Here is a 22,289-nt window from a genome sequence, read left to right on the forward strand (position 1 = left end):
CTCTGCCTGATTTCTTACCCTGCCTCTCTGGCTGGTTCTCACCCACCAGAAACAAGGTAGGGGCAACAGCTGGTGTTAAAACTGAAGCTCGGAGCACTCCAGCACAGAGCCTGCAGAACCGAACTACAAAGGCAATTTCCTTCTTACAGTGAATACCATTTGGAAAATGATGAATAAAGAAATAAAACATAAGATTCTGTTCTCTACAGCTCTCAAATGTAATTGCATCTGTTAGAAAAATTGCTGTGTGAGGAAGAAAGAGGCCGATTAACGGAGTCTTCGTTCCTTCCTCTGTTTCTAACTCTCTTGCTAACATTTCAATCCTGACCAGACACTTGAAACCATTTAATGATCAAAAATATGAAGTATGATGAAGTTCATATGGTGAGTAAGATGTGGAAGGAGCAGTAGAAAGGTCATCCAGATGTTCCCAGCAAGCCTTAAGGCACTGGTCCCACAAGCAAAGGCCAGAGATAGAAATCAGAGGTGCCCAAGGCCACAGGCACTGTGGACTCCTTTTGGGTGGCAGCTCCAGCAAGAGATGCTCGTGCCTCTTCTCTTGCTAAAATGGCCTTACAGACTGCATATGTGAAATTTCAATCAGCCGTGCACTTCTTGTCTACTTATTCTACAAAGAATGAGAATTGGTCTTAAAGAAAAGCACAGTACTCAAAGATTGTGCAAAATGTCCCTTGCAACACTGTTTGTATTTAACAACTTTAATATCCATTGACAGAGAATAGGTACATTGTAGTGAATACAGACAATGTCGCCATAGGCAAAGTGAATGGCTAGAGCTAATGTATCAACATGGGTAAATCTGAAATACAGTGTGTTTGTGTGTGTTATGGGGAAAGTAAATTGCAGAGGACACATACAGCTTAGTATCATTTAAATAAAGTTTTACAACCTACAGAACAATATTAGACAATGTTTATGGGTATATAAATGTATAGAAAACATTTAAAATAGGCATGAGTATTATAAATACTAACTGCTTGATAGTGGCTACTTCCAAGAGATGGGATGGGTGAAGGGTACTTAGAGGACCCTCAAATGTTTCTGTAATGGTTAATTTCATAAGAAAAAAAAAAAAACTCAAACAAATATGAGATCAATGACAAGATTTAGTAAAGCTGAGTGATGGGTCCAAGGCTGTTCATCTGTATCAGTCAAGTTTTCCTTCAATAATACTGAAAAACAAACATCCCTCAAAGCTTACACCAACAAACTCTTATAACTTGCTCACAGGACTGCCAGTCTCGTGTGCGTGTGCAGGGCTTGGCTGGGATCAGCTGGAGCTGACTCCAGGCTATAGTTTGGGTTTAAATATGCTCCAGGGAGTCTGGGGGAGGTGACTCACACCTGTAATCCCAGCACTTTGGGAGACTGAGAAGGCAGATCACAAGCCCAGGAGTTCGAGACCAGCCTGTGCAACAAGGTGGAACCCAGTCTCTACTAAAAATACAAAAAATTAGCCAGGTGTGGTCATGTGCACCTGTGGTCCTAGTTATTTGGGAGGCTAAGGTGGGAGGATCACTTGAGCCCAGAAAGTCGAGGCTGCAGTGAGCTGTGATCATGCTACTGCACTCCAGCCTGGTGACAGAGTGAGACCCTGTCTCAATAATAAATAAATAAATAAGCTTCAGGGTTTCCTCATCCTAGACTAGCAACTTTCCTAGGATAACTTCTTTTCATGGCAACATGCAGAAGTGCAAGAGGCTGATGCAAAGACATTTACACCTGCTACTGACTTCACATTGCTTACTTTCCCCTGGCCACAGCTAGATCGATGGCCAACCTTCCCAACCTTCAGTGGGCAGAGAAGTGTACTCCTCCCATGGAGGTGGAGTGAGGGGAGAAGATTCACTGAACTGTAACAAAACCTAGTACAATCACAATCTACTTTAGTCTATTATAAATATTCTCAGGAAAATTAAAAGAGAGTAAGATTCTTGGAACAAGCCACAGAATACTGATTCCTACTGGGATGACTTTTGTTTCAGGCATCTCTGCCATTATTTAAAAAAAAAAAAAAGCAAACCTGGCCTCCAACATTTGAAAAAGCCCAGAATTTAAAGCATTTAAAACTCAGTAACAGTCTCCTATGGGATTTTGGGGTTTCTGCTGGATGTAGCCTGACGATGGGCTCCTTTGGGTTCTTAAAGAACATTACTACGTGCATGGACTTAAGGCAGGTATTCTCCATGGTCTCTGTGGTCGGTGATGTGGGGGAGGCTCAACAGTGGTCTGTGAATACACAAGTTCAACATATACAATCCAAATAAGAGATGCATTCAGCCAAGTGATTATTGCAGTTAAAAAAAAAAAAAAAAAAAAAAGTCTTCAGTGCTTCTCCTTTTTTTTTTTTTTTTTTTTGACAGAGTCTCACTCTGTCTCCCCGGCTGGAGTGCAATGGCCCGATCTCGGCTCACTGCAACCTCTGCCTCCCGGGTTCTAAGTGATTCTCGTCCCTCAGCCTCTGGAGTAGCTGGGATTACAGGCACAGGCCCACGCCCGGCTAATTCTGTGTTTTTAGTGGAGACGGGGTTTCACCATGTTGGCCAGGCTGGTCTCAAACTCCTGACCTCAGGTGATCCACCCGCCTCAGCCTCCCAAAGTGCTGAGATTACAGGTGTGAGCCAGTGCGCCCAGCCTAGAGCTTCTCCTTTGATAAATGTTTTTTCTAAATCTGGGAGGGTCACTTTTCAAAAGTGTTATTTACATATCATGGCAATTAGGAATCATGTCTTACATTTGCGTTTAACTTACTTTTAGTTATCCTTTGATACAAGAGAAGAGAGAGAACAGGGGGTGAGTTCAGGCACTGAATTGAGACTCCTGTTATTTTACATATAGATTAGGTTTTCATTCCAATGTAGGAGCCCAAGCACTGAATCCAATGGCCAGAGATTGCTCATGGCTGCCTTCCTTACACATTTTTATAAAAATGGTAACACTACTTTTCTGTAAGTTTCTTTTTTTGCCTAAGGCTATCTCTCCTGATGAATACATATGGCTCTACCTCATTCAATTTAACATCTATCTAGTATTCCATTTTAAGGATGGACCACCGTGTACCCAACTAATTCCTTGTTCAGGAACTTGGTTTGCTTGCAGTGTTTCACTATAATAAATTAAACTGCAAAGAACTCACCTTCCACGTACAGTTTTGTGGGTTTGGGGGGTGTTTCTGCAGGATAAATTCTTAGAAGTGGCATTTCTGGGTCAAAGATTATATGCATTTTTAATTTTGACAGATACAGCCAAATGGCTCTCCAAAGAGTTGTATCAATTTGCACTCCTGCCAAGAGGGTATGAGAGGGCCCATTTCATTGCTCAGAATTTAAAAGTGCTTAATCAGACACGGGCTTGATGAACACTTCAGAAGCTGTTAGAAAAATACAGAGAATGCATATGTTTCTATTGTGAATATGCCGCTGCTACAATGCTTTCTGGACTCATTAAGTAGGTCTCACCCTGTACTGATAGTCAGAGTTTGGTTCCACCAAATTTTTAGTGCAGGCCACTTCTAAGAACTTTTGGGAGTGCCCATGCTACAGTGAAGTTTGAGAGAAAGGGTAAATGAAAATGTGAAAATGTAGAACCAGGTTGGCTGACGCTTTTTATTTTATTTTAAAAATTTAATTAAAAAATTTTTTTGAGATAGTGTCTTACTCTGTCACCCAGGCTGGAGTGCGATGGCACCATCTAGGCTTACTGCAGCCTCTGCCTCCTGGACTTAAGTGATCTTCCCACCTCAGCTCCCAAGTAACTGATACTACCATGCTCGGCTAATTTTTTTGTAGAGATGGGGGTCTCGCCATGTTGCCCATGATGGTCTCGAACTCCTGGACTCAAGTGATCTGCCCATCTCAGCCTCCCAAAGTTCCGTGATTATAGGCGTGATAATTTTTTTTTTTTTTTTTGAGACAGAGTCTTGCTTTGTCACCCAGGCTGGAGTGCAGTGATACAATCACAGTTCACTGCAGCCTCCAACTCCTGGGCTCAAGGGATCCTCCCACCTCAGCCTACTGAGTAGGCTAGAAGTAAATGTGCATGCCATCATGCTCAGCTAAATTTTTTACTAAATTCTTTTTCTTTGCAGAGACAGAGTCTAAGCTATGTTGGCAAGGCTGGTCTCAGGTCCTGGCCTTGAGTGATCCTCCTACCTCAGCCTCCCAAAGCACTGGAATTAAAGGTGTGAGTCACTTCACTTGGCTGGCTTATGCTTTCTACTACTAAGATGCTGCTCTAAGGATCTTGTACTACGCATTTTACAATACCTTTCTGAAAACAATCAGTTCTAGAAATTGAAGAACAACAACTCTCTTTAACTGAATAACTCCAGTACCTTTACCACAAATCACAAATGATTTCTTTTCAATGTAGTCTTCATTTTTAATAATGTTTTTAGATTTTTGAAACTCATTTTGTAACATTGCTGAATATTGAATATTGCTGACCTCAATATAGACCATCAGGGAGCCTCATCAGATCTTTTACCGTACACTGTGAGGCAGGCTTGTCAGCAATGTGGCAGACGGCAGACTCTCAGATGAAGAAACCAGGATGTTGCCACATATCCTGGGCATCTTCATGATGTGCCAAGATGTTGCAATGCTCTGCTGGGAAACCATGGGTGGAGTCAATGTATTGAGGAGACTAAGGTCATAGTTTGCATTTTCAGGTGAACCAGGCGGCCTTATTCTGTCCATGGAACTGATATCTCTACTATCTGTCGATCACTATGTCCCAGGAAACTGAGCAAGAGTCAGGAGAGACCTGGACTCTTCTACCATGCAGGCTAGAAAACAGCTCACAGCTCCCGACCCTCGACGGTCAGAACAGAGCATCCTGTTTGACACAGTAATGGGCCTAATAGAAGGAGCATTGGCCAGGGGGAAGAGACTGAGGTTCCAGTTGTGACCAGTGTGATCTCTGGCAGGTCAGCTAACCTGTTTGCACCGCTGGGTTTTCCGTCTGTGAAAGGAGTATTAGGCTTAGTGATGCCTAATTTTCCTCCTTCTGTTCTAAAATCTCATCATCATCTTTTACTGGTGTGGTGCTAGGAGACCCCAGAAGAAATTCTCTTTTGTGGAAGAATTAATCAGAGTGCCCAGGTGCAGTGGCTCACACCTGTAATCCCAGCACTTTGGGAGGCCAAAGCGGGAGGATTGCTTGAGGCCAGGAGTTTGAGACCAGCTTGGACAACATGCTGAGAAAAAGAAAGAAAAGAAAGAAGGTAAGGGAAAGGGAAAGAAAGGAAAGGAAAAGAAAGAAAGGAAGAAAGAAAAGAGAGAAGAAGGAAAGGAAAGGAAAGAAAAAGAAAGGAAACGAGAAAGGAAAGGAAGGAAAGGAAAGGGAAAGGGAAAGGAAAGAATAAAAGAACCAATCAGATTAAGCACATTTGCAAATGTGTTCAACCTTGGCCACTTGCTTCTTTTAGACTGGTCCTTCTCAATCTTTGTTGCACATGGAATCACCTGGGGAGTGTTAAAAATGCTCAGTGTCCAAGCTGTACCCCAGATAGATTACACTAGCATTTCTGGGCCAGGGCCCAGGCATCAGTGTTGTTTTGTTTGCTTGTTTGTTTGTTTTTTGAGACGGAGTCTCATTCTGTCGCCCAGGCTGGAGTGCAGTGGAAACAATCTCAGCTCACTGCAAGCTCTGCCTCCCGGGTTCACGCCATTCTCCTGCCTCAGCCTCCCTGAGTAGCTGGGACTACAGGCGCCTGCTACCACATCTGGCTAATTTTTTTTTTTTTTTTTTTTTGTAGTTTTAGTAAAGACAGGATTTCACCATGTTAACCAGGATGGTCTCGATCTCCTGACCTCATGATCCATGCACCTCGGACTCCCAAAGTGCTGGGATTACAGGCTTGAGCCACCGCGCCCAGCTGGCATCAGTGTTTTTAAGGCAATTCCAGTGTGCAACTAAAGATGAGAAGCCCTGATGCTGGCCTTTGGTCAAGAACCCTGGAAAAGGGGCTCATCTTCAGGCTCCAGAGTCGTCTGTGCCCTCATCCGTCATGCCTGGTTGGTCTCCCCCTACTTTCTGGTGACCTTTTAAAAAGTTAATTCTTTCCCCTCTTTTTTGCTCTGGCTTGTCATTGAACTCACCCAGCTGATTATGGCGCTTATGATTGAGAACCTCTTCTGACCGCTTCCCTTTCCCCAGAAATTAACATGATCATTAAGGCTTATAATTTTACTCACCAGTGCTATCAATCAAGGGGCTGCAAAAAGGAGTTAAGAGTCCTTTTGTAATTGGCAGCAGCCTGTGATTTGGAGCAGAGCATCCAGGATCTGTGGGAGGCTGGAGGTGGGGAAGGCCTGGGGTGCAGGGAGGGGCTCTGCCCCCCTTGAGCTGACTCCTAAAGCTTCCCCCAGGGGCTAGCGAGTTTCAGTCTTCCTCTTCCCTGAATATCAAAATAAGGAAGCCAGTTCTTGCCAACGGGACTCCAGGCTCACCCCAAGCTCTGCCATAGGAAGGAAGGTCTCTCAAGGCATTCCTGGGATAAGGAAGATCAGGGAATTTTGTATACACTAGGCAACCCAGGTCTGGCTGGGGAGGGGCAGTGGGCCCAGATTATCTGTAGTTCAGAAGTGGGATTGAGACTGTCAGACCCAAGAAGGTGATCCATCCTTCCCTAGTCCCCTTGGAACCTTGTTTAGGGCAACAAAAACAACAGCTGAGTCTGATGCAATGCACCCTCCGCCGCTCCCCACAGCCCAGGCAACTCCATGCTCCTTCCACATGCAGCGAGCTGCAGAATCGCAGTGCCCTGGGACAAGGGCTGACCTTCCCTTCTGGGAGGGCTGGGCTGTCTGAAGACATCTCTGACCCATGCAGTGCCTTGTGGTATATTTTACAGATACATGGTAAGTGGCATGTATGCCAGAGGTGATAGGGTAGTTATTCTCTCTTTCTCTCTCTCTCTTTTTTCTTTCTTTTTTTGAGAAAGTGTCTCACGCTGTCACCTAGGCTGGAGTGCAGTGGTGCGATCTCCACTCACTGCAAGCTCCGCCTCCTGGGTTCAAGCGATTCTCCTGCCCCAGCCTCCCAAATAACTGGAATTACAGGCACGCACCACCATGCCCGGCTAATTTTTGTATTTTTTAGTAGAGATGGGGTTTCACCATATTGGCCAGGCTGGTCTCGAACTCCTGGCCTCAAGTGATCTGCCCACCTCAGTCTCCCAAAGGGCTGGGATTACAGTCATGAGCCACCATGTCCAGCCCTATTTTATTTCAATTACAATATTGTAACCACACGAAAGTGATTTATTTTTATCTTTATTTTATTTATTTATTTATTTGAGATGGAGTATCACTCTGTCGCCCAGGCTGGAGTGCAGTGGTGCAATCACAGCTTACTGCAACCTCCATCTCCTTGGTTCCAGCAATTCTCCTGCCTCAGCCTCCTGAGTAGCTGGGATTACAGGTGTCCACCACCGCACCCAGCTAATTTTTGTGTTTTAATTTTGTAGTTTAGTTTCACGATGTTTGGCCAGGCTGGTCTCGAACTCCTGACCTCAGGTGATCCGCCTGCCTCAGCCTCCCAAAGTGCTGGGATTACAGGCATGAGCCACTGTACCTGGCCTTTTTTTTTTTTTTTTTTTTTTTTGATAACACTATAGGAAAATCTGGAGACGGATAAATCACCTATAATTCTACTTCTCTAATACAACTATTTTATTTTCGCCTTTTTTTTCTATTTCCTACACGTGTACCTATGTATTTTAACATAATTGTAATCAGAGTAAACATGTTTTGCATTCTGATAGCCCTCTTAACATTCGATCTCTGGCATTGTTACTAGTGGTTATGAAGTCTAGAATTCCTTTTGGTGTTTGCATAATAATTCTGTTAGTTGGTATGTGCCATTTTACCTGCCACTCACTGTTTTGGCTAATTAGGCCCAACAAAAATGTTTAAAAAATCAGTTCGCAATATATGAAACAGCATGAATATGACTTACCCGTGGAGATTAGATTCCCAGTTCTTACCTCCTGAGACTGGGACTCAGCAAGTGCGAGGTGGAGCCCTGGCACCTGCATTTCACAACCCTGATGCCATTGGTCCTCACTCCATACTTCCTGAAACACTGCCCTGAGGCTTGCTGAGTTTCTTCAGGGACCATCAATGATAGGGGCTTGGTTATAGCCACCACAGAAACACCAAGAGCAATTGCTTTCATCTTCCCTTCCACTTAACACCAAGGTTGGGCAGAAGATTGGAGTTAACATCTCTTCAAACATCATGTGTAGGGGCTGGGCGCAGTGGCTCATGCCTGTAACCCAGCACTTTGGGAGGCCAAGGCAGCTGGATCACTTGAAGCCAGGAGTTCAAGACCAGCCTGGGCAACATGGTGAAACCCCGTCTCTACTAAAAATACAGAAAATATAAATAGCTGGGCATGTTGGTGCAAACCTGTAATCCCAGCTACTAGGGAGGCTGAGGCAGGAGAATCAGTTGAACTCTGGAGGAGCAGATTGCAGAGAGCAGAGATCATGCCACTGCACTCCAGCCTGTGTCACAGAATGAGGCTGTGTCTCAAAAAAAAAAAAAAAAAATATATATATATATATATATATATGAAATACATATACACGCACACATATATATGCGTGTGTGTGTGTGTGTGTCTCACATGTGGGTGGACCAGGTGCAGTGGCTTATTCCTGTAATCCTAGCTGCTTGGGAGGCTGAGGCAGAAGGATGACTAGAGCCCAGGAATTCAAGGCTGCAGTAAGTTTTGTTTGTGCCATTGCACTCCAGCCTAGGCAAAAGAGTGAGATCCTGACCCTGGAAAAAAAAAAGAAAGAAAAGAAAAGAAAAACAACTGTGGGTTACACTGGAGCTTCTTCTCCATGGGGCTGTTCTTCCCCACCTGAGCACTCGCTCTCCTGGAAGGTGGTGCCACAGGACATGTCAGCACCTTGTGGCCCTAGGTCACATCTGCTCCAGGTGCCTTTGTTCCAGTAACTCAATACTCAGATGATGGGGGAGTGGGGGGGACCCACATTTTCCAGCTGGTGGAGATCTGGGCAGTCAGCACAAGGAAGGGGATAGTGAGGGATTGCTTGACTCATGCTGGGCTCGCCTTACTTCCGGCAGCCCAGGCCTCTCTCTCTGCACACACAGGCTGCACTTGCCAGCATCTCTTCTCTCCCAAGCCGAAACCGTCTGGCAGTCTCTTCAACCTGCTCTCTTTCCTCCTCTTTGGTGTCTTGGTGGTCAGAATTATCTGCAAAAAGGAAAATGCCTGCCTTACCTTCCTTTGTTTGCCTTAAACCTCCCAAATCTGGGTCTAGCCCAGCTATAAGCAGAGGCTGAGCAAGCAGGCCCCGGGAGTGAGACTGGGCCCAGAAAATGGCTCCAGAAACCACCAGATGACCACGAGTAGACTGTGGTGAGCACTTGGAGTAACTGCCATGTGATTCCACCCCAAATCTGGCTGCGGCTCCACTTCTTTCAGAAAGGGAGAGGGAGCTGCCACCTCTGAAAAATCAAGTCAGCGACCAGCCCAGCCACTTGCCATGTCCTAGCCTGAGTTTCGTTTCAGGGCCACAGTTGTGAGCGTATTCTTCGCTTTGTTATGAGATCTCTGGGGTGTCGATTTTTCTGGCTAGAAACCTCTGTGGCCTGAGTTCCTGTTCTGTGTCCAGGAAGAATGAGGCACACAGACAAGTGAAGGGTGAAGAAGATGAAGAGTTTTATTTAGTGTTAAAACAGCTCAGAGGAGACCCACAGTGGGTAGCTCCTTTTTCCAGGCAGATCATCCTGTGGAGTGTTGAGCTCTCAGCAGAGATGCGGCCCTGGAGAGGCTGGCTCCTCTCTGCAGGCAGGTCATTTGGATGTCTCTGCAGGTCTCTGAAGCTCTCAGCAGAGAGGGGCGTCTTGTCTTCCCATTGTCTCTCTACCCTCTTCTCTTATGGCCATCCTCTGCCCTGCTCTGGCTGAGCCCAGTTTTCATGGACCTCAGAGGGGAGGAAGTGGGTGCCAATTGGTCCATGGGCGGCCATGGGTGCCGGGAAGAAGCACCACCAGTCCCCACTTCAGTCTGTGGGACTGGCAGCCCGGCCTTCAAGCCCTCTCTGGCCTGAAGGTGGGGCCTTGCTGAGGACCTGCCCCTTTCAGGCCAGGACTCTGTCTCCCGCTGCCATTCAAGGCCTGGGGGCTCAGCCCCAACCCCACTCCAAGATCAGAACAGGCGCCAGAAGTGGAGAGAGGCCAGGCGGTGGAACAGACACCCTCGAGCCTGTAGGGATGCGGAGGGCGTGGGGAGTGTCCTTCCCGAAGGTGCAGGCTGCAGCCACGCAGAGGTCCTGCACCTAGGAGGGCCAGGCAGTGGGAGCAGACACCACCGAGCCTGCAGGGATTGGGGTGGGGAGTTTCCCTCCTGGGGCCTTCGAGGGTACAGGCTGCAGAGACGACGGGTCCTGTGCCTAGGAGGGTGGCTGCAGTCTCAGCAGATCCTGCCTGCACCTAGCCCTCCTCCAAGAGCATAAGGAGGTTCGAATCCACAGCTGCAGTTTGGGTGGCTATAGCCCTGCCCAGGAGTCGGGGGACTCCTGCCTGCTCCATGGAGCAGGAGGCCTGGGTCTGCAGCTGTGGTTTGGGAGGCTGTGGCAGCTCCAGGAGTTCCCATCCCAAGACAGAGCAGAGCTCCCGGTGGGGCTCCCACTGGGAGCGTGCAGTCCCAGCCGCGCCTCCCTGCTGCAGCCGGCGTGATGGCGGCAGCCACAGCCATCAACTTTGCCTTCATTTAAGTACAGGCCATAAGAATCGTTATAAATGAGTAACAAAATAACTGGGATGATACTTTAAATTTATCTATTGCCTGGTTTCTGAGGGGATAAAAACTGACTTACATTTTCTCATCATCTTCATATCCCTCATGTTGTCTTGATTTTAGTTTTCTTTCTTAATTACCTTATTTTATTTCATTTTACTGTTTTTTGAGACCCGGCTTGCTTCGTTGCCCAGGATGGAGTGAAGTGGCATGATCTCATCTCACTATAGCCTGCATCTCTTGGGCTCAAGTGATCCTCCCACCTCGGCCTCCAGAGTAGCTAGGCCTATAGGTGGGCACCACCACGCCCAGCTAATTTTTGTATTTTTTGTAGAGACAGGGTCTTCCTATGTTGCCCAGGCTGGTCTCGAACTCCTGGGCCCAAGCAATTCACCCACCTCAGCCTCTCAGAGTGCTGGGATTACAGGCACGGGCCACCGAGACTGGCTTTAATTGCCTTATTAATGCAGATTCACGGCATGAAAGGAAGGGCGCAACGGTAAAACCTACCCAAAAAATTGAAACTAGATACATCAGCTCTGAAAAATCAACAAATTATTCTCTAGGACGGTAGTCCTTTATTTCAAAAAGGATTCTCAAATGCATGTTTTAGTGGAATTGGCAAGTTTACTAAAATTTCCATTTGCTGCCGGGCGCGGTGGCTCAAGCCTGTAATCCCAGCACTTTGGGAGGCCGAGGCGGGTGGATCACAAGGTCAGGAGATCGAGACTATCCTGGCTAACATGGTGAAACCCCGTCTCTACTAAAATACAAAAAACTAGCCGGGCGCGGTAGCGGGCACCTGTAGTCCCAGCTACTTGGGAGGCTGAGGCGGGAGAATGGCGTGAACCCGGGGGGCGGAGCTTGCAGTGAGCCGAGATCGCGCCACTGCACTCCAGCCTGGGAGACACAGTGAGACTCCGTCTCAAAAAAAAAAAAAAAAAAAAAAATTTCCATTTGCTTTGAATTTTTATGTGGTGCACACAGTCACTCTAGGAGGCGCTGTCCATCTCCGGAGAGAGAATCAGAGAGAAGAGGAAGCTTTATGACCTGACCCCCGGGGCCCGGGAGGCTGAATCTCACACAGTCGGTGCCTTCATCCTCCAGAGAGGTGCAGTCATGGAGGTCAGCAGGCCTGCAAGACAAGGTCTGGACAGTTTGAAGTTTTTTGGCGGTTGGCGGGGGTGGGGCGGAGTCCCGCCCTTGTCACCCAGGTGGGAATGCGGTGGTATGATCTTGGCTCACCGCAACCTCCGCCTCCCAGGTTCAAGCGATTCTCCTGCCTGGAGACAGGGTAGAATCCCAGACTGGTCTCAAACTCTTGGCCTCAAGGGATCTTCCCATGTGGGCCTTTAAGTTCTTTTCATCTACATTTTCCAAAATATCTATCATGTGGTTTTTAATTTGCATTATTTTATATGTTTATTTAGAGACACGGTTTCACTTTATCACCCAGGCTGGATGGAGTGCAGTGGTGCACAGTTCACTGCAGCCTTCACCTCCTGGGCTCAAGCCACCCTCCCACCTCAGCCTCTTGAGTAGCTGGGACCATGGGTGCACGCCACCACGCCTAGCTAATTTCCCCTGCTTCTTTCTTAATATGGAGGTACTGACTCAGTGTTTACATTTGAGGCTTTCTTCTGATTCCCCCTGCCTGAGGGCTTTGTCTCACAGTGCTCTCAACCATGGTTCCCTGTAGGCACCCCCAGCAACAGTGCCTGGGCTGAGGACAAAGTGCACCAAGCCAGCTTCTGTTTGGTGCTGAAATGTGCGGGAATGTCTATGGGAAGGTTAGAGAGTGGTCAGTGGTGTCGCATTTCTGCACAAGTACAGATCCAGGATAGAGAAACACACTTCTTCTTCTCAGAAAATTCTTAGAAATCAGGAATACTTCTTCAAGGAATTGTTTTTAATTTTTTTGGTCTTTTAAGGAAATTATTGATATGTGTGCAACATGGATGACTCTTAAAACATTATGTGGAGCGAAAGAAGCCAGTCCAAATAGAAGTGTAGTGACTGGCCCAAGACTGGGTGACTTCAAAGCCTGTGTTCTTTCAACCACTCTCCAAGGGCCCCTCCCCTTGGTTTCTAGTCTGAGCCCCAGGTCTGCTGTTAGGGGAGGCCCTTGGACAAGTCCCTTCCCATTATGAGAGGCTTAGATGAGATTGCTTCTAAGATTTGTTACAGTTCTAACATCCTAGCACTTTCCAAGTCTATTTCTTTTAAAAAACTTACTTGTTTTTGGCTGGGTGCGATGGCTCACACCTGTCATCCCAGCACTTTGGAAGACCAAGGCAGGCGGATCACGAGGTCAGGAGTTCAAGACCAGCCTGACCAACATGGTGAAATCCCGTCTCTACTAGAAATACAAAAATATAGCTGGGCATGGTGGCACGTGCCCGTAATCCCAGCTACTCAGGCTGAGGCAGGAGAATCACTTGAACCTGGGAGGCAGAGGTTGTAGTGAGCCGAAATGGCACCACTGCACTCCAGCCTAGGCGACAGAGTGAGACTCTACCTCAAAAAAAAAAAAAAAAAAAAAAAAAAAAAAAAAAAATTAATTAATTAATTTACTTGTTTTGGAATAGTTAATAGTCACATGATACAAAGTTCAAAAGGATATACATGTCACAGACCAGGAAACTAAAGAGATAGGAGGACTAAGTGAAATATGGTTTCCTGAATTGGCTCCTGGAACAGAAAAAGGATATTCTTTAAAACTAGTGAAAGTGGTCCAGCACTGTGGCTCACACCTGTAATCCCAGCACTTTGGGAGGCCAAGGTGAATGGATCACTTGAGTCCAGGAGTTGGAGACCAGCATGGGCAACACAGTGAGCCACGCACCCCCATCTCTAAAAAAATTTAAAAAATAATAATAAAAAAAAACCAAACTAGTGAAAGTCAAAGTTTGGAATTTGGTTAGTAACAATGTACCAATACTAGTTTCTTTCTTTCTTTTCTTTTCTTTTTTTTTTTGAGACAGAGTCTCACTCTGTTGCCCAGGCTGGAGTCTGGTGGCACAATTTCAGTTCACTACAACCTCTGCCTCCTGGGTTTAAGCGATTCTCCGGCCTCAGCCTCCCTAGTAGCTGGGATTACAGGTGCATACCACCACACTCGGCTAATTTTTGTGTTTTTGGTAGAGAGGGGGTTTCACTATGTTGACCAAACTGGTCTCGAACTCCTGGTCTCGAGTGATCACCTGCCTTGGCCTCCCGAAATGTTGAGATTACAAGCGTGAGCCACCACTCCTGGTCCCAGTGCTTGGTTCTTAGTTTTGACAAATATGCCATGGTCCTGTAAGATGTCAGCATGAAGGGGTATATAACTCTTTGTACTCTTACAACTTTTCTGTAAATCTAAAATTATTCCAAAACAGGCCAGGCGCAGTGGCTTACGCCTATAATCCCAGCACTTTGGGAGGCCAAGGCGGGTAGATCACCTGAGGTCATGAGTTTGAGACTAGCCTGGTCAAGATGGTGAAACTCCATCTCTACTAAAAATACAAAAATTAACCAGGCGTGGTGGCAGGTGCCTGTAATCCCAGCTACTTGGGAGGCTGAGGCATGAGAATCACTCGAACCTGGGAGGTGGAGGTTGCAGTGAGCTGAGATTGTGCCACTGCACTCCAGCCTGGGTGACAAGAGCAAGACTCTGTCTCAAAGAAAAAAAAATTATTCAAAAATAAAAAGCGTTTTTGTGTTTTTTGTTTTTAAAGTAACGTTTTCCCTTTGTCCCTGTCCTTGAGCCACCCAGTCCCCAAGCCAGACAACCAATGTTCAATGTTATCTCTTTCTTATATAATCTTTAAGATATATTCAATTAATATTAAAAGAAAATCTATATTCTACAAATGTATCTCCAAATAGAAAGTGTGCTCTGAGATGAATTCCTAGAAGTGGGATTCCTGGGCATATAGTTTTCATAGTTATTGCCAAATTGCCTTCCATAAAAGTTGTAACAATCTATCCTTCCACCAGACAATGTGTGTGAGGACCTGTTGTCTCATCAGCTCAGAGTGATCTGAGAGTGAACTGGTATTCACTTACTTCAGTTTAAGTCAGACTGTCAACTCTCAAAGTGCTCTTGAACAAAACCTCTCTAGAAAGCTGCCACAAAATGGCGGCTCCATTCTCAAGGAGGGAGTAGAGGCAAGCTGGGAGTTGGCTGCAGTGGCAAAGGGCAGCAAGGTCATGAAGAAGCGCTCGCCAAATGATTAACATTCCTGTCGCCAATTACTACTGTCCTCAAGAGGAGAAGACATTCACAGAAGGGCATTGTCTCTGCTTCACAGCACACAAAGGGTCAAGCCTCACAAATTTGCTCCTAGTTGGGGGGGAAAACCCTCACAGGTCAAAGTGTTCAGATTACAGATCCAGGAAAATCCCTTTGCAGAAAGAAGACAGCAAATCCCCAGTGAAGTTGAAAGGACAAAACTTTCTTCACCTCAGAGACACTCCAATGAATAAACCGGTTAAACATGGTTTGGATTTAGTGAACATGAAAACAACTGGATTAAAGTATAATCTAGCTAGAAAGGAAAGGAAATGTGCGGAGAGCGCTAAGCAATGACAAAGCTGCGGTGTTTACATCTGTCAAGCAGGAACGACCATTCCAGGTTTATAACTGAATTCTCTTAAATGTTTAATTTTTCTTTAGCTCAACATGAGCCTCTGCTCATGTTGGCCTCTTTGATAACACTGGCACCAAGGCAACTGTGTGAGCACGAGGGGTGTAGAGTCCAGGAGTCTGCAGGCACCAGCTGTCAGGGCGAGTGTTCGGCATGGGCCTTGGCCAAGCTGCACACAGTCCAGATTGGAGGCAGCATCCATCACACAGGTGCAGGTTTTAGAATCACAAAGACTTGGGTTTGAATCCCAATTGTACTTTTTACTGGCTGTGTGACCTTGGACAAATTAAACTCTGTTCCATTTCCTCTCTTGGTAAAATGAAGATAATACCCATCCAATAGGGCTGTTTCGATAATTAAATGAGGTAATACATGTAAAAGCCTACACCGAAACCTAAACACTCAATAGGTGGTCGGATCACCAATCTCTGTCTTTCTGTCTCTCCTGCTCCTGTTTCCCCTTGTACACACACCGGAGCACCAAGTGAACCTGTTCCACATCAGGCTAACTCCAGGCACTTCAGATCTTACTCTGTGACAGGAGCATTCAGAGTCTTAAACATTTTTGTAAAGACCCCTACTCACATATCTGTTTGTAAAAGTATAAAATAAAATACATAGGATTATAAAAGAAACCAACTTATTGAAGTATGTTTATTAAAATATTTTAAAACTTGTGATAAAATATGTGCTTCTTTGGAAAATGTTAAACAAGCTGGGTGTGGTGACTCACACCTGTAATCCCAGCACTTTGGGTGGCCAAGGAGGGCGGATCACTTGAGGCCAGGAGTTTGAGAACAGCCTGACCAACACGGTGAAACCCTGACTCTACTGGAAACACACAAAAAAATTGGGCATGTGTGCACCTATAGTTCCAGCTACTTGGGAGGCTGAGTCTGGAGAATCGCTCGAACCCAGGAGGTGGAGGCTGCAGTGAGCTGAGATCGCACCACTGCACTCTAGCCTGGGCAACAGATTGAGACCCTGTCTCAAAAAAAAAAAAAAAAAAAAAAAAAGAAAGAAGAAAAAAATTAAACAAGATCTGGGGGTGAGTCTGATAACTACAATAATTTTCAAGCAGTGATCAATGTATTTCAAGATCTGCAACAACAAATGTGATATAATTAACATACTTACATTTTTTAATTGGTGACAGTCAAAAGTCCTGCTTCTACTAATACTCTGGTTTACTTCTACATTCATAATGGAAGAAATAATAAATTTTAGTTACAGACTATTAAAGGTGACCCCCTCTCTCTCTCCCTTAGAGCAGAAGAAAAAAAAGAATATTAAAGATACACCATTTTCCCATTCAAATTAGACTCCAGGTATTATAAAATATTACCACCTCTGTTCTCAAGACTGCTGATAAAAGATACTTACAAACTGTCATGCCAGCACTCCCTTATTTTACTTTTTTCTCTGACTTCTTTCAAGATTTTATCTTGGTCTGCAGTTTTTTTGCAGTTTGAACATGACATCCCTAGGTGTTTTTGTTATTTTTATTTTTTTACCAACAAGGTTATTACTTTTAAATTTATTCTGCTTGGTGTTCTCTCAGCATCCTGGATCTGCGGTTTGGTTCACTAACTTTGGAAAGGTCTCAGCCATTATTACTTCAAACATATAGACAGTTTGAACGACACGGGTTTGAACTGCGCAGGCCCACTCATACACAGACTTTTCCAATAAAAGTAATAGAATGTGCCTGTCCCTTCTGCCTCCCCTTCCACCTCCTCCACCTCTCCGCCTCCCCACCCCTCGACAGCAAGACCAACCCTTCCTCTTCCTCCTCCTCAGCCTACTCAACGTGAAGATGAGGATGAAGACCTTTATGGTGATCCACTTCCACTTAATGAATAGTGAATGTTTTCTCTTCCTTAGGATTTTCTTAGTAACATTTTCTTTAGCTTACTTTAAAAATACAGTATACACGTAACATACAAAATACTTGTTAACTATGTTATCAGCAAGGCCTCTGGAAAACAGTAGGCTATTAAATTTTGGGGGAGTCAAAAGTTATATGCAAATTTTCAACTATATGAGGGGTTGGCACCCCTAACCCCTGCATTGTTCAACTGTATATATTTTTTGGCTCTACTCTCTTTTTTTCACGTATTCCAATTACACATATGCTATACCTTTTGAAATGATCCCAGTTTTTGGATGGTCTGGGTTTTTTTTCCTACTTTTTCTCTTCCCATTTCAGTTTGGGAAGTTCCTACTGACCTACCTTCAAATTCACTAATTGTTTCCTAAATTTGTCAAGTCTACTTATGAGTCCATCAAAAACATTCTTCGTTTTTATTATAGTGATTTTGATTTTTAGCATTTCCTTTTGAATTTCCATCTCTCTGATTACCCATCTATTCTTGCACATGTCTACTTTTTCCATTACAAATTTTAATATGTTAGGTTGTAATTATCAAACAGGGAATCTGTGTCATATCCAACTCTGGTTCTGATTGCTTTCTCTCTTCAGACTGTTTTTTCTTTCTTTTTGGCATGCCTTGAAATTTTTTTGTTGAAAGCCAGGTATGTTGCACTGGGTAATAGAAACTGAGGTAGACAGGCCTTAAGTGTGAAGGTTCATGGTAATCTGGCTAGAGGATGGACTATGTTAAATGTTTGCTGCAGTTACAGGTGCCAGAGGTTTCACCTTCCTCTAGTGTCTTTGCTTTTGCCTGTCTCTTAACTTTGGGTTTCCCTAGTTACTCCTCCACAGAGGGGGACTTCCAGCTGTAATCCACTACGGTTACACTGGAATCCCACTGGTGCGGTGGTAAACTGTGGGAAGCGGGATATTCTATAATCTTCAGATTAAATCTATGTCTTAGTGGGCCTGTGAGCTTCACAAGTGTTTTTCCAGTGGTAGAGCTTTTCCTTTCTGGCCTCCTACTCCCTTCTCTGGCTGCAGCATTTGCAGTCTATTTCCTTGAAATCCTGACCCCTCTTGACTAAATCCCCATCCCCGCCCCAATTAAGAAAGACAGGAAGCCTAGAGGGGAGGGGCTAGAGTGGGAAGAACGCCCTTCTGCCAATTGAGATAAGGCTCTGGCAGTCTTTCACCCTGGAGAGTAAGCCTTTGTAATAAAGGTTTTGGACATTGATCGCTTTTCCACATCAGAGCCACAGATCTTACTAGATCTTCACCGAGGATGTGGTGGGATTCTTGGAGGTAAAGCTCACGAACCTGTGGAGACCCCTCTTAAGACTATGATCCCCAGGGACTTCTCACTCTCATACTCGCCCACACTCAGCTGCTAGCAATTCATTACCATCTAAGTGTTTCCAACTAGCTTATGGCTCCAGTAGCTTTTGCTCCAGATAAGCAGATTTTGGCTGTCTCTCTCTAGATAGCCGTTTCTCCAGACTTTAGGATGATGGTTTGCCCTTCAACCTCAATTCTCTGATGGGTCCAAGAAAAGTCACTGATTTTCCATTTGTCCAGATTTTTCTTGTTGTAAGGACAAGATGATAACTTTTTCTCTTGAGAAAGGGTCTCACTCTGTCACCCAGGCTGGAGTGCAGCAGCGCAATCACGGCTCACTGCAGCCCCACCCTCCCAGGCTCAGGTGATCTCCTGCCTCAGTCTCCCAAGTAGCTGGGACTACAGGTGCGTGCCACCATCCCTGGCTAATTTTTTAATTTTTATAGAGACTGGGTTTTGCCATGTTGTCCAGGCTGGTCTCGAACTCCTGGGCTCAAGTAATCTGCCTGCCTCAGCCTCCCAAAGTACTGTTGATTACGGGTGCATACCACTGTGCCAGGCTTGGTGCCAACTTTCAAGCTTTTTACCTGTAGAAGCTTAAACCAGAATTATTTATATCATTTTGGTCATTCCCTTCCATCCACCTGAACTACTGTGTCCCTTCTTGTCCTCACATTTGCCGTGACTACTGTACCTCTTAGTCTTTTCATGTCTAGGTTTGAGGAAAGGGCTGGTGTTTGATCTCGCCTGTCTGTCAGCACTTTGCACAATCAAGTGCTTGGTGTTGCTAGTTGAGTCCACTGGGTCGCTTTCATTTCTGGCACTCACTCTACAGTAAAGAGCATCTGGGATGAGGTGTTATTGCCCAGCACCCTCTAAGCTTCCTTTGTGCTTTTAAATTCATTTCCCTGGCCTCCAAGTCAGTCTTATTTTCTTAGCAAGGTTGGAATAAAGCAAACTTCACTTCCTGTAAATTAGGATTTACAAAAGTAATTTCTCAAGTTCTGATAAATCCTTTTTTCTCAATTTCTTGATTTCTTTCTGTAATGACTTAAGTAGCCAGGTAAGATCAGATTTGACCAAGTTCAAGGAAATCACAGGGCCTCTGAGCTAAATGACCAAACCTGACAGTTTCGGAATTACTTGGGAAGCTTTAAAAAAGAAAATCCTAAACTCAGTCCTAAGAGAGTAATTGTGGTGGGTAGCTATGTTTAGGAAAATACGATACTTCAAGTAAGCTGTGCCATGTCCAAAAGAGCTACTTACACCTAAACTTAAAATCAAAACTAAAAAACATACTAGGGAGACAAAGTGAAAAATACTATTAGAAAAACCAAACCAAACCTATTCATTCATAACAAACGATATAGGAATTGTTTCTTAACATTCACCCTTTCACTCATTCAGTAACTGTATTGAAAGTCAGAGGCACGGCTGGGCGCGGTGGCTCACGCCTGTAATCCTAGCACTTTGGGAGACTGAGGCGGGTGGATCACTTGAGGTCAGGAGTTCCAGACAAGCCTGACCAACATGGTGAAACCCCGTCTCCACTAAAAAAAATACAAAATTAGCTGGGCATGGTGGCGCACGCCCGTAATCCCAGCTACATCGGAAGGCTGAGGCAGGAGAATTGCTTGAACCCAGGAGGCGGAGGCTGCAGTGAGCGAAGATCATGCCACTGCACTCCAGCCTGGGGAAGAGTGAGACTCCATCTCAATAAAAAAATAAAAAAATAAAAAAATAAAAATCATAGGCCCTGTCCACAAGGAAGTACACCAAGCCATGGCCTTTAGAATCAAACATCTTCACAGTTTATATCCAGTACCATCCTCTCCCGGTTAACCTTGAAAATTCTGCTCAAGCTTTCAAAACCTCAGTCTTCTCATTTGTAAAAATAACATTATCTACCTCATAGGGAAGTTCTGTGACAGAGATCACAGTGGAATTATTACAAACTTATTATCTCTATCCTAAAACAGTTTTAAGTCCTTTCCTAGCCTAAACACTGGCGTTTTGTTAATAATAGCAGCTGGCACCCACTGAATATTAATCTATATGCCAGGGAGTGGCCTAAACTCTGTCCATCCATAGCTCAAACACATTTTATCTGTAAAGGCCTGGGGGCCACAGCCTTATTCCTTCATTGGCCATATTCACCCCACTCATGTAACCAAAAAAGGCAAAGCAAGTGGACACAACAGGACAGCTTTTAATCTAGGGTGGCCTCCCAGCAAAGAGGGCTGAGTGGAAAAACCATGGGATGTAATAAAAAGGAGATGCTCCTCCTCCCCTAACACCCCTTCCCCCAAGTCATAATCACTACCAGGGGTCATGATGGCAGAACCTCTGGGTAGCAAACCAAATACCAGATAAACCTATTCTGGAACTGCCATGGTAAATGAGTAAGAGTGGTACCATTTGCTACTACTACTGTTGTATCCATGACTACCACTGTCAACTAATAACTATTATTATGCTTTTATATGTTCCGACACTGTTCTATGAATTTTACATGTAATCCTCAACGTAAGTTACTAAAGTTACCACCAATATTGACCCTTTATAACTGGCAGGAGTTGAGACAAGGCAATTAAATACTTAAACAATGGACACAGAGCCTGAGATTCCTTAGAATTACCCATCTATTGCTTTGTAATTCACTGCCAAATTAGTTTTTTTAGGAAGATTCTTAAGGGATTCTGGAATCCCCTCCTATGTAGTTAGAATTATGAGCACCTGTATTTTTACTTTAGTGGGTTAAAGGCATAGTTTTACTATAAACCATGGTCTCAATTTCCTACGAGACATCACTGAAAAGTACCCTCCTCCATTAGGCAAAAACATGTTACCTGGAATAAACTTTTCGCCTACTTTAAAACCATTGACTTTTCAAGAGCATGCCTGCCCTTAGGAAATTGTGGTAGAGGTTAAAAGTGGGCAGGCTGGTACAAACCATCCTAAACCACACTATTCCTTGTCTGTGAGTGATCAAAATCAAGACTCCATGGTGAGTGGAAACCTTGACATTACTGACATTTTTCTGTTGTGGGAGGCTGGCTTGTTCATTGTAAGAGGTTTAGCAGCATCTCTGACATCCACCTGTTACATTCCAGTAACATTCCCTAGTTGAGACAACCAAAAATATCTTCAGACATTGCCAAACATCCCCTGGGGGACAAAATCATCCCTGGTTGAGAACCACTGCTTTATTTTAATGTTTAACAGAAAAAAAAAAAAAAAAATTCTTTTGAGACAGGGTCTCACTCTCACCCAGGCTAGAATGAAGTGGCATGATCTTGCCTCATCGCAACCTCAACTTCCTGGGCTCAAGATACACTTCCGGCTAGCCACCCAAGTAGCTGGGACTACAGGCACACACTACCATGCCCAGCTAATTTTTAAACTTTTTGTAGAGACACAGTCTCACTATGTTACCCAGGTTGGTCTCAGAACACCTGGCCTCAAGCAATCCTCCTGCCTTGGCCTCCCAAAATGCTGGCACTATAGGTGCAAGTCACTGTGCCTTGCTGAGAACCACTGCTTTAAAGAATTATTTGGTTTTGCAGAGCTACCATTATTCTGTTCTGCATACCCAAAACTGACAGCCTTTGACTTTACTTCTCAGTTCACTGAAATAAAACTTACGT

The 22,289-nt window shown here is 44.8% G+C and overlaps 1 protein-coding gene across 2 annotated transcripts in view; it reads right to left on the reverse strand.

Annotated features, from left to right (window-relative positions):
* Positions 1-15,032: 15,032 nt before the first annotated feature.
* Positions 15,033-22,289, reverse strand: part of SNX3 (sorting nexin 3) — a 59,110-nt gene continuing 51,853 nt past the window's right edge. Inside the window, exons 5-6 of one of the 2 annotated variants that reach the window (XR_003118976.1) lie at positions 21,978-21,985; positions 15,033-15,047 (exon numbers count right to left, since the gene is read on the reverse strand). The gene's annotated coding sequence lies outside the window, so the exon portion shown is untranslated. Of the gene's footprint in view, positions 15,048-17,604; positions 17,617-21,977; positions 21,986-22,289 lie in introns of those variants that run through there. The other variant, XR_003118975.1, reaches the window with a different exon arrangement.

The sequence above is a fragment of the Theropithecus gelada genome, chromosome 4, assembly GCF_003255815.1.
Source record: "Theropithecus gelada isolate Dixy chromosome 4, Tgel_1.0, whole genome shotgun sequence".
In the NCBI taxonomy this organism is placed as follows: Eukaryota; Metazoa; Chordata; class Mammalia; order Primates; family Cercopithecidae; genus Theropithecus; species Theropithecus gelada.